The sequence below is a fragment of the Mus pahari genome, chromosome 8 (genome assembly GCF_900095145.1).
Source record: "Mus pahari chromosome 8, PAHARI_EIJ_v1.1, whole genome shotgun sequence".
Taxonomy (NCBI): Eukaryota; Metazoa; Chordata; class Mammalia; order Rodentia; family Muridae; genus Mus; species Mus pahari.
This window is the reverse complement of record NC_034597.1, coordinates 74,327,710-74,345,785: the sequence shown is the minus strand read 5'-3', so window position 1 is coordinate 74,345,785 and position 18,076 is coordinate 74,327,710. Positions and strand designations below refer to the sequence as shown.

Sequence of the window (18,076 nt, the reverse complement as noted above, 5' to 3'; positions counted from 1 at the left end):
ATTACCTGTTAAAGTAAACAATGAGCCTGTCAAAACTGGCATTATCCATTAGTTCCAGGATGGATAACGCTATCAGTGGTGTTTCTTTATGCAGATATTAAGATTGAATATTTGTGGGAGGAGTGGGAAAATGACCTAATTTCTTCGTATTAAAGTGTGCATTTATTTGAAAACACTCATTTCTATACATAATTGCATCATCTGCTGGGACTCTATGCCCTTCCTCATGTAATAACATGTAAAGTCGTCTACTCAGTTAAAAGATTGATGGACTTCCCTCAAAATTTTACTAGGAATGGATAGATATAAGCAAATCATAAATGGCAGGATTCACTTTTAATTCATTCTAAACTACATTCTAACTATAAAGTCTACTATCAAACAACTTAATGGAAATGGGTACTACTTTCTGGAGTGAAATAAAATTTTTGAAAGTTACTTAAGTATTAAAAGTAAAGACGTTAAAAAGCGGGCCTTGTCGTTTTTACTGCTTCCAAACTGACATGGAGTTCTGCCAACAAGAACTGAATTCTCCTTGTATCATGGAACAGAGTCTTTTGGGAGAAATAGACTGGATCTTTCATAGATCTCCCTATACTGTACATTCACACACGTTACTTCTTCGTGCAGCTGACTTGGTGACAATGCTTCTCTTGTTTTCTGCATTTCTTCATATCATGCTATTATGCACTGGAGCAGCAATGGGGAAGTACAAGACCATTCAGCATACAAGTATCAGACACATGAAGCGTGTAGCCATGGAAGAAGCAGGCCAAGGTAAGGCTTATTGCAGTGAAATATATGCTTTCTTTATAAGTAAGGTTAATTTTTAAAAGTAGGGCTTGTTTTTTTTGCTTCCTATTTAATAATTACATTTATTTGGATTTGTGAAGTGTTGCTGGAAAAAAATAAAATGGGTTTAGGAAAATATTGAAAGTATTTTGGAATATTAAAATATATGAAAATATATTGAAAGAGTAAGTTGAAAATATATTGAAAAATGATGAAAATATTATATAGATCTCCTTGTCTGTTAAAAGACTGAGATGATAAAAATATATAATTTTTTAATTGGTAAACTTTTTTTCTTTCTATGTAGATTCAATGCCCTTTATCAAGCCACATGCAAGGTTAGCTGAGCAGTATGAATTCAAGTTGTACCAAATTGTATTGAACAGTTGGTGTCTTCACCATCCTGTACCTGAGCCTGGAGTCACTGAGGCATCCTCATTTACCTCAACCTGAATTTGGTGAAGCTTCTTTTTATTCCCAAAATGACACACTAACAACTTCAAGGAAATCTGTGACTTCCAGTAAGATGACTAATGCCAAATAAATAGATGTCACAATGCTACCAAAGTCCTGCCTAATTCTAAAAGTCCCTACAAACTTAGCAATTCTGCAAACTTGATAAAATGTATCTTGTTATTTGTGGTGGTTAAAAATCTGTATCAAGTTCTTTATTACTGCCAGGAAAGAGCCATATTTAAATATTTTGGACAAGTTTAGGGGAAAAAAAGAGTACAGTGTGTTAACAAGACAGTAAAGAAGTAAAGGAAAACCGGAAGATAGAAAACATCAACGTGACTGTAGATAGTATAAGGCCTTCAAGGGTATTGATTAGGTGAAACTTCTTAAGTGCTGTGTTCAGTGAGGCATAGGAGAAGGACTGAAGAAACTTCTCTCATCCTAAGAACAGTTTCCAGAAATTTATGCATATTAGTAAAGTACATTCTCCCTTTGAACAAAGGATTGTAAAAGAATGTGTGTTCATAAATACATGCATCCATAATTGTGAACATCACATCAGTACTGCTATCTACAATTGTTTTGAGGAAGGTAGAGAAACAAAAGAAAGGGGGAGGAAAAAGTCATTTGGTGAGAACAAGAAGAAAGTTAAAAGCAGAGGGTCAAGCTAGAGAAAAATACAGAGAAAAGAAAAACAAAACAAAAATATCTATGAAAGAGAAGGATAGAGGGAGTGTAAAGAAACACAAGACAAAGAAAGTATGGTTTACGATCCCAGAGCTTTAAAAACTACAAATATAAAAGCTTACGACTTTATCAGTAACACAGTGTCAAGGTTTAAGGATGTCTGTACTTACTGGTTAAAGTTGCAACTGTGCAGAGTAGCCACTTGGCTCATTACAAACACACAACTAATTCACTCTAAAAAGTATACAGTTTTAATATAAACAGCAAAATTCTCACTATCTGTGCTCGGAGAGGTCCAAAAATTCATTCAACATTATCCAACTATGAAATAGGTACTAGATTCATGGAAAAGAAAAAATGTAAAAGAAATTCAGTACTATCAGCATCATTTATTTAACCTAGCTACTGCACTTTAGGTTTTGAATTTTGGTTTGTACAGAGATGATGCTTAAGTTTTAAATCTTGGAAGAGAATAAAATGTGGTTTCGGACCTTTACAACTCTTTAGCTTTCTACAGAGCATATTTCCTCATAACAGAACAGATCTGAAATAACACAGAACTAAATATGATTTGGCCTTTCTGTTAGGGTTTGGCTATTTTATTTGTTAGAAACAATAAACACTCAGAAAGTCTTTTTTTGGCACAAGCAAACAGACCAACACACGTAAGCAAGCTAACACTTAAGATGATTAAGTTTTGCAGAATATAATAGTCTTCTTTGATAATATTCTTCCTTTAGTTCTTCACCAATACTCATCAAAGCATATGGCATTAGTAAATCAGGTTCACAAAAATATTTATATCATCAGCAATAATAAGCTGTTCCCAAGATATACCACTTTCTGAGACAACATGCTATCCTAGTAAAATTATGAAGCTCGAATCATACTTTCAAAAAAAACAACACATAACTGAGAAGGCTAAAAAATGTATACAGTTAGACTAAACCATGTTGGCTAAAATGAGTAAAGTTTATGTGTGAAATAAATGTTATGTCATTTACATGCACCTAAGATGTAAAGATTAGGTCGATCATAAAATCAGGGAGACAAGATTTTATGTTATCAAAATAGAGTAAATGGATATTCTGAAAATGCCAAATTATCTATATCAACTCTAGAAATTTTCAGTAAATGTGGAATAAATTGCTCAATTGTACTAATTGAGTAATCATGAAAATATAACGTATCATCAATTTAATAATAATATTATGCATATATGAATTAACAAATATATTATTATAATATAAAGTTACAAAATTACCAATTATAATAAAATAATGAAATAACATATGCTGTGTTCCTAAGTGGATATGAAATATGAATATATCATATATTATGTATAGGCACACATATAAAATGGTGAGAGTTTGCAAGGTTTTCTCCCAGGCAAGGAGATCCAAATTCACATCTCCTCTTTGTCACTGAACTAGAAGGCCTACCAAGTTTAGTAAGTTTAGTAAGTTTAGTAAGGCACATGAAATGATTAAACTTGTAAATAGATAAAATGTGATGATCTAAATCCCAGATCTACATAGACAAATGAGCAAACATCTACAATGGGAAACCTTCTCATGTGTTATATTACATTGTATATATGAGTGTTTTGCCTACACGTATGTATGCACACTATATGCATACCTAGTGCCTATAGAGGTCAAAGGAGAGCATTGTGTTCCCTGAAACTGGAGTTACAGATGGCTATAAGTCATGGCATGGGTGTTGAGTATCAAATCTCAGTTCTCCAGCTAGTTTACTTAACTACTGAGCAATCTCTCCAGCTCCCAACTGAGGTAATTTTTAACTTCAAAAAATCATTTTATAATATCCCATTGAATTCTCTTTGTATCTCTTTTTCTCCTTCAGGTGGGAAATGGAAGATAGAAATGAAAATTTATGTAGAAACTCAGTTTCACTCTGTTTTCTGCATTCTTTCTGAAATTTTTTTTACATTTTATAAGGTTCTTATTAAATTATTTGATATTTGGCCCAATATCAGTTTTATTTTCCACGTACATTATAACTATGATATTCTTTTTCCAATTTTAGGTATTGTTTTTTTATAGGTTGTTGAAGGCTAGATTTTTGTACAAACTATGATCTGACATACATATGTACTAATGACATGAACTTATCCTGTGATCTGAGGGATGGAATCAGGTTCACCATCTTCCATCTGGTAAAGAAAAGAGGAAGGACATCAATAAATACCAGTCGTTCCCAGTCCATGTCAACCATATCCCCTCAAGAGGTCCTTAGACATGATGGGGTTCCCTGGACTGTCTAAATCATCCTCTTCTAAAAGGCTACCTCATAGTGGATGGTGGGTGCTGTAGCTAGTGAAGCATGGCAAATACTGTTTTACATTTAATCGCCAGGGTCCAATTACAATAACCACAGATTTCATCCCAGCAACATTTGCTTAAGTGGTGTGCATGATGATGAAGACCTTTCTATAGAATCCAGCTTGCCAAAGCTCACATAATCTCCCTTTCTTTTGCAGGGGCATACGTGAAGTCTAGTATCCTGACTTTTTTTTTTTTAAAAACATTTACTACAAGCTACACTCTGTTGGTGGAGTCTTTATTTTTCTCATCCTACAAGGGATGAAATGCAAGAATAATTTAAAGTTTTATACAAATTTCACTTTCTCAAATATTGGTGTGTTACAAATAGGATTTAAAATTATCAAAAGTTACAGTGGAAATTTTAAATCATGCATTCTGGACAGTATTATCCTGAACCTACTATCACACTTGCGAATTATTCTGACAAAATTCTCTATGTAAAAAATACCTCAAATGATGATCATTTACATAAGTAATCTTTTAAAGCTTTTCAAACATATGTTATTAAATTATTTCAAAATATAGAAACAACTCCATATGGCGTTTTTCACCTGAAACAATGTATTCTTTCCTAAGAGGGCTCCCACTATTCCATTTTTAGCCATATCTCTTTTCAACATTAAGATGGACACTGCCCATTTACTGGGACTTGAGGTAAGTATCTTAGAGCTGTTGAATTTGCTGATATTGTTAAATCAATCTTTATGTCTCACACTTGCCTTCCACTCAAATGAATATAAACTTTTCCACATAGATTTTAGTATTTGACTCAGTTTCTTTTTAAAAGACAAATGAGGAAACACTCTGTACTGAGAATACTTACTCAAATAATGTGCAATTGTATAATCACTTGCTATGGAGACAGAAGTGGTCTCAGCACACACTATATCCAAATGATTAGGCTAGATATGCTTTGGCAACTATCACTTAGTTTTTTTCTTAGTATACAGTAATATGAATATTGGAAGGGACATAGAGTTCTATGAATTCTTTAGCATTTGGAGTTTGTTGCAACAAGCAGTATACAGTAAGCAAGTTGTGAACTAGTCTATTTCCCTCTCATTCTCTCTGGTAAACCACTACTAACCTTTAACACATAACAGCTACTGATTTCTCCTCTGTCATAATTATATACTATATATAACTGAAACATCTTGCAATTGGAATAAATCATTTTCAATTTGGGGAAACTAGTTTTTTAGTTCAACCCAAGTTACTGTTTTAGTAGTACATTTATCACTAACAAATATTTCCTCATGGCAAGATAGCTCAGATAAACTTGCTGGCTATAATATGAGTTCTTAGGGCAAATATAGGGAAAGAAGAGAAGGTACTCATTCCTGCAATTTGTTCCTTTACTACAACACAAACACAAACTTGTCTATGTGCATTTTACATGCATCTAGCTTTTTATTTACCTGAACGATATCTAGGTTGATTTCTGTTTGGGAAAAGAAGTTTCTATAAATATTCACATTCAAATTTTTGTGACTGTAATATTAATCTTTGAGTGGAAATTCTGGAAGCAAAAATTGTGACACATAAAAAATATATTTAAGTTCATAAGAAATTACCATTTCCTCCAGAATAGCTATATAATTTTATATTCTCAAAAAAAGTGTAAAATATTTTTGCGCATATCCATGGTATTATTACTGTTAAATGTTTTGTTTATTAAAGTGGACAGGTAGTAATGATTAACGAGTCCCTTGTTGCTAATTAGAGTGTGTACTTTTTTCATGGAAGTATAGGTCACTAATACGATATGATGAATGGATTGTCCAAATCTTTTTGTTATCTTGTCTTTTAATTTTGAGAGTCCATTTTAATACAAAGTATCCTCCAAAGGAGTGGACTACCTTTAAATCTTGTCAACTGTTATCAGCAAGACTAACAATTATAATATAACAATGTTTCCCCCCCCCCCTTTGGATCTTGCTTTGTGGTTGTGTATGAAAGTTCTACCTAGTCACAATTCATAAAGGTGTTTTTTCTAAACCTTTATAGTTTAGTGTTTTGCATATAGATAATGATACACACACGGAGACACACACACAGAAAGACAGAGAGAGAGAGAGAGAGAGAGAGAGAGAGAGAGAGAGAGAGAGAGAGCTTATAACTTAAAAAGAGAATATGTTTATAAAGATGCTTATAAAGAGAATACTTATTCAAAATGTGCAACTGTACAATCATTCACTATGGAGTGTGTGTGGCAGGCATGCAGGCATATATGTACCTATGTGCAAGTGTGCATGTTTGTGTATCAACTGTGAAGTGTTGATCATAGTTCATTTCCACTGATTTACTATTGAATTGATTTTTCATTTTTGTCAAAAATCAATTGGCCATATTTGTGCACGCTGACTTCTTAGCAGTTTCTTTTGCTCCATTGATCTTTGATCTTTGTTTCCAGTCTTAGAATAACGCTAGTGTCCTGGTTAGTATACCTGCTATGCAGCAATGCGCCTCAAGGCTTTGTTTTTGAATTGGTTTGTGCTGACCTAGTTCAAAGGTGTCCCCTGTATAAACTTTAAAAATGACCATGTTTGTACATACAAGGACCCCTTCTACAAATTGAATGGAATTGGGTTTTACTTATTAATTCCTGGAAAAGACTGACATCTCTACTGCCTTCTGTGTTCTGATCCACACACAGGAGATGACCACCCATTTTGATCTCTGGATAAAGAAGAGGAAGAATATATTGAATGAAAACAAAAGTAGGTGTTTATGTTATAAACATGATAAAGAAATCAACTTATTTCATAAACTAATTGGGAGTAGATGGAGCATAGAGCAAACATTTGTCTAAGAGTCTTTGGCTCTAACACACTCTTAAATCCTGCTACAGGTATAGTAAATTTAGATGTTCAGGATGCAGACACAAGAAAGAAGAAAAATTTCTTTGAGTTGGGGACATGAGGTTGATTGTACACATTGATGCCAGGGGCTTGAAAACAAAGCAAGTTGGATGCTTCCTTTAATTCAAAGGCATTGCTTCCCACACTTCTAACAAGCATTCTTTCTGCAGCAGACTAAACACCAGGGAATGTTAAGAGGGAAATAATTCATTTTAAGCCCTTTCAAACAGACTTTTCTTCTGATAGTTTTGCCTTCGACGGAATATATGGTTTGGTTCTTTCTACTTTGCTGAAGTAGGCAACATCATTTTAAGCCACTACTTATAAAGTTATATGACAGCACCTATGGCTTTGGAATTTCTAAAGTGCATGAAGTATGGCAATAACTACATTTATCTCTGGTTTTCAGAATAATACATTTTATACAAGTATGGTATACTAGACATTTGTGTTCTATTACAAAAGGAATAATAAAACACAGGATATTCTTGCCATGTTGAGAAAAAGCCTGTGTTGCTCAAGATTAAAGTAAGAAAACAGGAATTGCTATATCTACCCTGTAAATAAAAAACATTTCATCTAACGCCCAATGAGAATGACTTAGACTACTTTAAGGTGATATGGTGCTATGCTAAAATCCTCTGCAAATGTTAACTGTTCTATAAATGACACTGATAACTTTAATAACTAAGGTGCCAGAATTTAATTATGCAATTTATAAATCTTTAAGGAAATCATCCTTGACAAGGGAAAAATTGAGACAATCAAAAGCTAAGTGTTATTTTGTTATCTAGTGACAGACACAAGGCAGAGGATGCAATTTATTCCATGAATGTGTTTGCTGCATTGAGTTGTGAAACCCAGAAGCACCGATATGTCCCTAAATGCTAGATGTGCATGCCCTTCTGCAGTGGTGTAGTGTCTGCCACTATTGGACGACTTATGGGAGAAATAGAATCATACTTAGCAGCTGCTTTTCTAACCCTCCCATTTCCATCCAACACACTCAGCCTCTAGAGCCAGTCTTCTTCCTTCTAAGTTGCTGCATAGGTGGCCCTGGGAGCTCAGAGTTCTTCCTGTTCTGCCTTTTGTTATCTCTTAGGCAGACGTTTTATCTCCAGAGACTGGTTTCTTCCCTGCCAGCTTCCTCTCCATCTCTATAAAGAGGTCCGGAGGGTAGTTTCCTCTGGAAGTGATACCCAACCTGGGTTCTCTACAACTGAACTTTCAGGACTGAGAACTCAAACCTCATATGTAGCCAGTAGAAAGACACTACAATTCTGAAAACGTTTCTTTCCTACACACCAGTGTATGTAGACAGGAAGAGAAAAGTGAGGGAGGTAAACTAGTAATAATTTTTACTTATCACCACTGGGAACACTGAATCTTCTGATAGATGCATTCCCTTATAAGCAGAGTTTTATTTAAGGATTTTTGGCAGGAAACATTTTTATGAATTAAATTATAGATTCAACTCTGCTTTTAGAAGTCTAATTCACCTAGGCATTATGGAGATGCTTTGAAATCCTATGTCACTGAATTTGAATGTCTGTTTCTGGAGTATTTTTGTACATTTGGCAGTGGTGGATAAGGAGTGCTCTGTCTTACATTAGAATCTAGAAAATAGAAATCATAGGAAATATTGACTGGTTATTACTCATTCATTTCAGTTGCCAGCACAGACACACTAGAGTTATTGTCCGCATTCATTTGAAACAGAGAGACTGCTGCTAAGGGACTGCCACTGAGTTGCCTGTCACCTACCCAATTCATTTCCAAGCAGTGACAGTTGGCAGGGCCTTTTCGTGGCTACCCTGATCTGTGCTGCCTCTCTCAGATCAGAATGGATAATAATAAGCCATCTCAATAATTTTAGAAATAAGTTAATGAGAAATTAATCGAACTTGCCTTAAAGGGCTCTTTAAAATTACTATTATATACTAAGCAAGTTAGGATTATTATCATCCCTAAAAACTTTTCAGAGTGCCTGTGCTGTTATCTTTCTATACTTACACATTAAATTATTTTAAATAGTGAATATATATATACATATATAATAATTCTAATAACAAGATTTTTTTCCTTTGACTTGTAACAAAAAAGGACTATAATGAGAATTTATTCCCAAATATCCAAATGCATTCTTTAGGCTTAAACTTATGATTACTTATCAGCATTATACTGAAATAAATTGCCAAGCAGGCATTTCTAAATACTTACCTTATAGATACAAGAGAAGTTTAAAACATTATGTTTAACCAATCATTATATAAAATTCCCGAGGAATAAATACAACTAAAAAGGAGAGCCAGTTTCATCAGCTCATTTTTGTCACAGTACTGAAGTTAAAAATGCTAAGAATGCAATGATTTTTTTTTATTAAATACATTTCAGTGGTCTCGTGACTCATAATAAAAATTCATCACTCAAAAGATAATGTCAATTATAGCTTTGATGTGGGTGCGTTTTATAGACAAGAGCAGAAAGTAAGAGGAAGAATTCTATTTTCTTTGTGACTTTGAATGACTAACTCATGCTATCACCATCACAGGTCAATTCTAACTCTTATTTAAACAAAAAAGAAAAGAAAGTGAGGAGATTCAATGTGAAATTGGTATATGGATTACTAATTTTAGTCCTTCCCTCCATAGGCATGAGGAATTAATTATTACTAAGAATAAACAAGTTAGCCAACCCATCATATGGACCACATATGATACAGAATTTTGAATTTCCAAAAGGTCAATCCAAAAATTAGATTTCATTTGGTTTAAAGGGTAATTTAAAAACCAATTGTGAAAACGGACGAGAAAATTTACAAGTAATTGTGGACTGTTTTTCTGAAAGGAATATGACAAAACAAGAAATATTTCCAGATTTGAACAGACTGTTAAGTATTCACAGGTTAGATTACTAGGATATAATTTTTATGAAGCATAATAGTAAATATATGTATGATTCAAAAGGAATAGTCTCCTCTTGTTCAGTAGTTATATGTGAAATTAAAATCATACAAAGGTCCTTTAATGATATTGATATTCTTAACTAAGGAACAAAAGTGAATTTTAGTATCTCTCCTCTTTATCACAGTGTCACTTGAATGTCGAGTCCAGAAAAAAAGTGCGTTTTTACTTGGATCAGTGATTTTAACTCTAAGAAATTTCTTCCACTAAGGGAAGAACTGACCTGACATGATGACAGTCACTTAAGGATACATTAGCTCAGATCCTTCAAATGCTAGTTTGGAATTGTAAACAGCTAGTTTCACTTTTTTTGGAAATAGTTTGAAACGGATATGGCATCATTTATTTACACACAGATAACTAAAAACAAACAAACAAACAAAACCCCAACTCTGCTGAGTCATTACTGCCTTACATAAGTCTTTTTTCTTTTTCCATAGTTAAAAGAAAATTCTTTTTTTTCTATTTTATTTTTTTTATTATTATTATTTTCTTTATTTACATTTCAAATGCTATCCTGAAAGTTCCCTATACCCCCCCACCCCTGCTCCCCTACCCACCCACTCCCACTACTCGGCCCAGGCCTTCCCTTGTGCTGGGTCATATAAAGTTTGCAAGACCAAGGGGCCTCTCTTCCCAGTGATGGCTGATTAGTCCATCTNGGCCCAGGCCTTCCCTTGTGCTGGGTCATATAAAGTTTGCAAGACCAAGGGGCCTCTCTTCCCAGTGATGGCTGATTAGTCCATCTTCTGCTACATATGCAGCTAGAGACACAAGCTCAGGGTGTACTGGTTAGTTCATATTGTTGTTCCACCTACAGGGTTGCAGCCCCCTTCAGCTGCAAGTTTTTTTTTCTTTTTCCATAGTTAAAAGAAAATTCTATTTGAATCTTGCACTTTCCATATTCCCAAGCTGCCCATGGCTATCTTTGTGTTTCAGGCCCAGAACTGAGAATTACTACAGAAAAACTTTATTAATCACACACCCTAAAGTGTTAATCATCTAGCCTTTACGGAAAAACATGTCTTAGATATATCCCAATTTTAAAGACATGATTAAAACATTTACCATTCCTTTCTGTACTTGAAAATAAGAAATGCTTTTATTTGAACTATTTTTTAATTAGGTTATAACTTAGAAAAGCAAAACTAAGTAACCTTTTTTTTCCTCTGTAACACATAGACATTGATCATAGTGTGTACATTTGAAAAGCACTTGACTGAAAACATAAAGCAAAAAAAAACATTGCTCATACTTTTTTAAAGTGGAGCCCAGTGTTAGGATATTTGTAGCATGTTTATGTTCAATTCCAAAGTACTTAAAACTGCACAAACAGTACCACCCTGGGAACACCTGAAAATGAAATGCACTTAGACACACACAAGGCTTCCTGAAGTATATTGCAAATTCCTCTAGAGAACTCTTATGATAAGAGTAAGTAACTGGGTTTTCATAATTTTTTCCCCCAGTGACACTGATCTCAGCTCTGTTACTTCAAAGAACTCACAATCTCCTATCCGTAGTGTGTTATTTTAAGGCTGTGTTTCCTTCCCTGATTGATATGATCATCTACATACTGTACATTGAACATTTGTCAGAACCAGGGTAGAACACAGATCCTTGAATACTGTATGTCTTGAATACTGTATGTAAGGCAATCCGTCCCAGTCCAGTATTTCCTGCTAATCTCACCTAAAGAGACAAGAGGAACATGATCATTTTTTTTTTTTTTGGNGGGGGAAGATAGTATCTGTGGACTACAAACAATGTGAATCAAATTTCTTTTGAGTCAAAATTTCTACTCATGTCATACATGACACATGTGACTTTTATGTGTGGTACACTTACTATTGTATTCCATTTGTTTGCATTTCTCATTGCTATTTGTATTTTATGGACTTAAGAGTCTTATTCAAATAATGCTTGTTAATCAAGTTTTCCTTCTTTTCCAGTGCTAGGCTACACAGTACTCAATGGCTTTGCCCCTCTAATGGTCATGTTTTGAATAAGCACAAATAAAAAAAGTGGACATATATGAGACAGTTTGGGTAAGAATAAAAAATATCTTTAAAATTCTGTGATTAATTAATATAAGAAGCATAGACTGCTTGTGGAGTCTTTACATTTGGAAATATTTCTACTATACAAAGGCAAGCTAGAGAAAGAAGCCAACGACCTGTGTTCTACAGAGGACCTGACAAATGTTCAATGTACAGTGTGTAGATGATGTGAGGAATTTTCCTCCCAATTGATTTGAGGTGCAGGAACTAAGGAGTAGTCCTTCATAGCACCAATTATCTGCACTGTGTGGTATTTTGATCAAATATGCTTTCAACATACTATAGTAAGTAGCATAAGAACTCTGAATGTTATATCAGATAAACTTCCTGTATAGATGTAGGTAAGGACTTCAATTTATATGTAAGGAAATGGGTATGAATGACTTCAATTGAAGTTTTGTGCATTTGTTTTGATTTTTAAATTTGATTTTTGAGTGAATGTGTATACGTTTGTTTGTGCAAGTGTGTGTATGTCTGTGGGTTAAAGCCAGACGCCTAACATGGGTGTCTTCCTCAATAATTCTCAGCTTTGTATTTCCAGACAAGTTCATTCACTGAACCTGAACCTCCGTGATTCCGCTAGATTTAACTGGGGAGCAAAAACTAACAGAATCCTGTGTCACTCTGAATAGCACTCGAATTTCAGGTATATATTAAATGTCACACTTGGCATCCTACCTGGGTACTGGGCATCTGAACTCGGTCTACAGGCTTTGCAGCAAACATTTTATACACTGGACAATTTTCTAGCCCCAGGGCAAATATTTTAGACGTTAATTTTCTTAGAATTATTTTGACATGTCATGAACTGAATTCTCTCAGTGCTTTCCTGTTTAAAATGGAAAGAAAATAGTGTATAAAGAAAATATACATCCTTTCACTTAAAAATTTAATTTGTTGATTTTAAAAACTGAAAATATCTAGAATCCAAATTTAACAATGGATTCTAAAAAAAAAAAATATAAAACCAACTCTGCGAAGATGTTTACTTAAAAATAAAACAACGGACAAAATAAAAGTTCAAGAATGTAAAATGACAACTTGAAAGCAAATAAATTATTTTAGTAAAATTAATTCAATCATCACTTAAATGTTCTGAAATAAAATCCTTATATGATGCACTATTGATTCTTTTTTATACGGTGCTAAAATTTGAAAACTGGAAAATGAGGATATTTTATGAATCAATAATGTCTACATATTACTTTCTTGAGATTTAGCTACTCCTGAATGGTTTGTCATTTTTAAAAATAAACAGAATGATATGTGTAAATATTTATTTAATATCTAGTTAGTATTAAACATGCATTTTACAATATGAGTTATCATATTTCATTTCAATTCCTATATCCACCAAAAGAGTAAAAAATGTTGATATATTCTAAAAGAAAACAGAAAAGTAAAACAAAAACAAGAAAGCACCTGTGGTTGGACTGAGCAACTGTGTCTTTTTTTTTTTTTTTAAGTTGGAATCATGGGAATAGAACTTCATTGTAAACAATCTGTCTATGGAGAGTAACTGATGAAATGAATTATATCCATTGACTGACCCAGAATTCCCCCTTTTAGAGACAACATTAAACTGCATTATCAACATTGAAAGATGTCTCTGCATCTCATAACTGGAAGAGAAACACAGTTTAATATTATATGTTCAGATCATGTATTTAAAACAAGTTAAATTAAAAACAAGTTAAAAAGTCAATTAAACACATACATGATCAAAGTAGAAATTAATACCTTCCCTAAATCCTTGCATTAGGCCATAGATAAGCCCTAAATCTCCATCACATTTTATGTATTTGGAAGAACAGCTATGTATGTTTTCATCCCAGCAAGGACTAGTACAGTATCTCAATAATGAGCATATTAATCTCTCAGCAGGGAAAATACCAATTCTAAATAAGCAGAATCAATAAAACATACAAAAATTATAATCTGCTTATACTTGAGTCATTTGGATTTTTTGTAATTAAAAATAAATTGTAGGTTTATACAATGAAAGGTTAGCAATGACCATGTCTGATTGGTAAATTATAGGTAATTATAAATATAAATGAAACGTGTTCTATTTTAAGTCAACAGTTATGTCATGAGTCCTCATGATATCCAAAGTACACTTTTATTACTGTATTTTAAATAGAATTTTTACAGAAATGTTTTCTCATGAAATTTGTTAGAAGTGGGTTTAGTCAATTTTTGTTTTTAAAGAAGGAAACTTGAAAACTGAAAACTTCCAATAATGGAAAATAATTTCATGGAGTTCACATAGCAGGGCTTTATGATAGGTAACTTTTTGTTGCCTAAAGAAAGTCTTTGGATAGAAAACTTTTAAAAAACTCGATCAAATCCTGGGGAGAGCAGGAAGACACATTCTGGAATCACACGAAGAAGGTTAATGCCTTGAGAGTTTATAGAACCAGGTCCAATGAGAGAGTAGCTGAAATCTAAGCATGTAAGTCTGCTAGTAACTGAAACTGAGCTATGTAGCTCTGGAAGAAGAAATTCTCAGCAGAGTAGCTCTATCATCCTACAAAAATCTGGAGCCTGAAATCTCATAAATGTATGTCTCATCCCTACTTCTCACAATTCTCAATGGATTTAGAAATCACTGATTCTTTTTTGTTAGTTTGTTTAGTTTGTTAGTTTCTTAGAAGTGCATTAGACATCTTTAGGAAAAAAAATTCACCACACACTTTATATAAGTTTCTCTGAAAGAAATAGAAACACCTTTTCTTCAAAACAGAGATTTTTGGACTTGCCATTTACAGGTTGGAAAAATAAGGTTTTCCTCTCCCTGAAAGTGCATGTGTTGTTTCAAGTATAATCAGTTTATAAGTACTGTACATTTAGTATAGAAAATCCCCCCCAAAAAAGAATGAAGCTCATTCAGTAATCTAATTAAGTTTAAGAATCCTGATACACATTTTCTTGAGGGGACAGGATAGCAGAAATACAAAACTGAGTATGACTACCACACTGCATAATAGCTCAAGTTAAAAGCATAACAATAAGCTTGTTTTCCATTATTGCAGAACCAATAAATAAGCATAATGAAAATCATGACACATTATTACATTACTCTGCATTGCCTCTATTCATTTAAAAAACCCAGATGAGTGCATTTAAAATACTTCTACATGTCAAATGACAGTAAGCTTTGCAATTGAGAGGATGTTGAGTGGAATATTTTAAAGAGCAGATGCCTAGTCTTATGTGGCTTATATCAAGATTATGATAGGAGAACAAGATATGTAAGCAATAACTACTTCACACTAAAATGGTAGGAGCATGGCATCCAAACATTTATATCTTTCATTTGCACTGTTTTCTTGATATTATGCAGTCAATAAAAAACTAATTAAAAAGCTTTAGAAAAAGCATCCATGTCAATTAGCCCTTGGATAGAATCTCCTGTTTCCCTGTGATTTAATATACTGGATTATATTAACAGCACAGGCTTGTAAATAAGGAATATCTGAATCCTATTAATGGGAATGGGCTGCCAGAACAATCAGCCTCTAACTTAACAACTTTCTAAGTATTTAGAAAAGCTGCGAAATAGGATTATAAGGTTAAACTGTGTACATCTGGCTAGCCACTATATAAATATTTCAGAAATGTGATCTCATGGGCTGAAGAAACACCTGTCTAATCATGAGTCTTTTCCAAGATACATGAACTTCACTGAGCAGAGGAGAGCATGAATGTTGACAAGAAATCTTCACCAATTTGCATAATTCACTTCTTATGCAAGGCACATTTTTTTTATCATGCTCCTATCTACTAAGTGAACATACAAAAGGATTCAAGAATGTTTCTGTACTGTCATGCTTATGTTGCCAAAAAGTGCCAAAGATGTGTAAATACTCACAAAAACCTGAACTACTAAATAGGTACCCAATTCCTTTCCATGGACTTTAGCATGCAATTTCAGTGTAGCATAAATTTAGGATGCCATGGAGGCTGAGAATAATTAATGAGAAGCAGAGGCCTGTCATAAAGCAGCAACTTGGGCACTAGTTTATAGAAACTTTAATGGTGTAGAAAATCAGCTGCTTTTCACCAGACTCAAGATTGAACAACTGTGTTGACTCTTTGTCAAGTACACACCAGCCCTTTAAGCTTGATTTTAGTTTTTTTTTTTTTAAAGAGTAATTAGGTTAGACATGTGCAGAGTAGAGTACTCACCAAATTATCTTAAAACACTCAATGTGAAAACACCAGCTTTGACTCTGTAGTCAAAAATGGAAGCTAAAGGTCATGGGCTCAAATTTCTAATGACATTTCCTGAGAGGAGATGGGTGAAATGGAAGCTAAAGATAGAATGTTCAGTGCTTTCATGCACCATGTTGATTGTACCTTAATTTCCTAACAAGATGATGGGTTATTGCAATTAACCGAGTGAAATAATACCCAATTTCCAAAACCAGCCTATTTCTAGGGGGACACGGAACCAGTGGTTCTTTCCTTCTCCCACCTCTCAACCTGTCATTCTCCATCCTAAAATCCTAAACCCAGACTCAATATTTCTAAATAATGGATGTCTCCTTGGAGATTTCATATCTGCAGTAGCATACTATATATTTAGCCAAACATCACACATGCATACTAAAATTTAGTGGGAAATTTCAACCAAAAACAAAAGGAATATTTGACTAAATTTAAAGTGAAGTTCCTTTTGCTACATTATAAGTAGATATGCTAGTCTGGTTACAAGATGCATAGCTGTAAACAGAAAAGTTTGCTAAAAACCAAAGTTGAAAAAAACTGTCTAATATTTTAGATGTGGCAGGTGGGAAGGGGTGTCTTCACTGTATCTTTTAGTGTGCATTCCTGCCTGAAGGATAAAGAGAAGGACTCATATTGCAAAGTTTCTTTCTATTTCATATGAAAAATCAATGTTTTTAAAATATATATACTCATTTCTATAATTTAAAGGAATTGGAGAAATTTTTATTTTAAAATAATAGTCCAAATTTTCTTGTCTATTTAAGTGTAATTTCAAAACGAAGTACATGAAACTATTTAATGCAATCAATATATATTTATCACTATACTGAAAAGCCAACTATGTCAATTCTAGATATAAACATAATTCAATTAATTAATTTGCCCATAAATACCACCAAGTTTTGTCACCACATATATCTGAATTTTAAGTAGAAATTATTCCTGCAGATTAAATATACAAGGAACTTTTAATATATACATTAAAACATACTTTCTATTAGAAAGACAGAAAAAAGACCAACATGGCAAAGATGACAATATTTTTGAGGGTTCAGGAAAAGGTAAAAGCAATGTTTCCTTATATTTATCTCACTATGATCTACTTTTTTCCATTGTGTTAGGCATTGGATTCCGGGCCTTGGACACAGTAGGAATCTGCTGTATCAATGAAGGATATGTCCAATCATTGACTTCTTGAGACATAGTCTGGTTATGTAATTCAACCTACCCTGCATCTCACAGTCTGCTTCCCTGTGACTTCCATGTAATAAGATCACAGGTGTGCTCCTCAAAAGTGTTTTAAAAGACCCATTTCAAACAGTTGAAAAAAGTTTTTACTGTTGTTAAGCAGATGAAAAAAATTGAAATTATAGATCTTGTGAAATGATTCTCAAATGCTTGAAAACTTGTGTTCTTAGAAAGTTTCAAGGCTCTTAAATTCATTTAGAATTTGCAGATAAAGAAAATGCTTTAGCAATAGTCTTTCAAAAAGAGCATGCATATATCTGTAAAATCTCTCAAGGAAAAGATGTACAGGGGAGAAATGAATAAAATATGTACAACTTATGACAGACCCAGTGTCTGGTCAGTACTGTTTGACAGAACACCTACTTCAATGCCCATCAAACAAAGAAAGCTTCCATCCTGGTTGCTACCATATACTGTATCTGCATCCT

At 33.5% G+C, this 18,076-nt stretch overlaps 1 protein-coding gene and 1 long non-coding RNA gene across 4 annotated transcripts in view; one reads left to right on the top strand and one right to left on the bottom strand.

Moving 5' to 3' along the window:
- Positions 1–18,076, bottom strand: part of Pcdh17 (protocadherin 17) — a 93,168-nt gene that overhangs the window by 59,087 nt on the left and 16,005 nt on the right. The gene's annotated exons all lie outside the window — the stretch shown is intronic.
- On the top strand, positions 758–17,932 carry LOC110325490. Its single transcript, XR_002380748.1, has 6 exons — positions 758–777; positions 1,100–1,130; positions 4,439–4,937; positions 6,940–7,003; positions 12,709–12,813; positions 17,522–17,932. It is a non-coding gene; the product is annotated as an uncharacterized LOC110325490 (long non-coding RNA).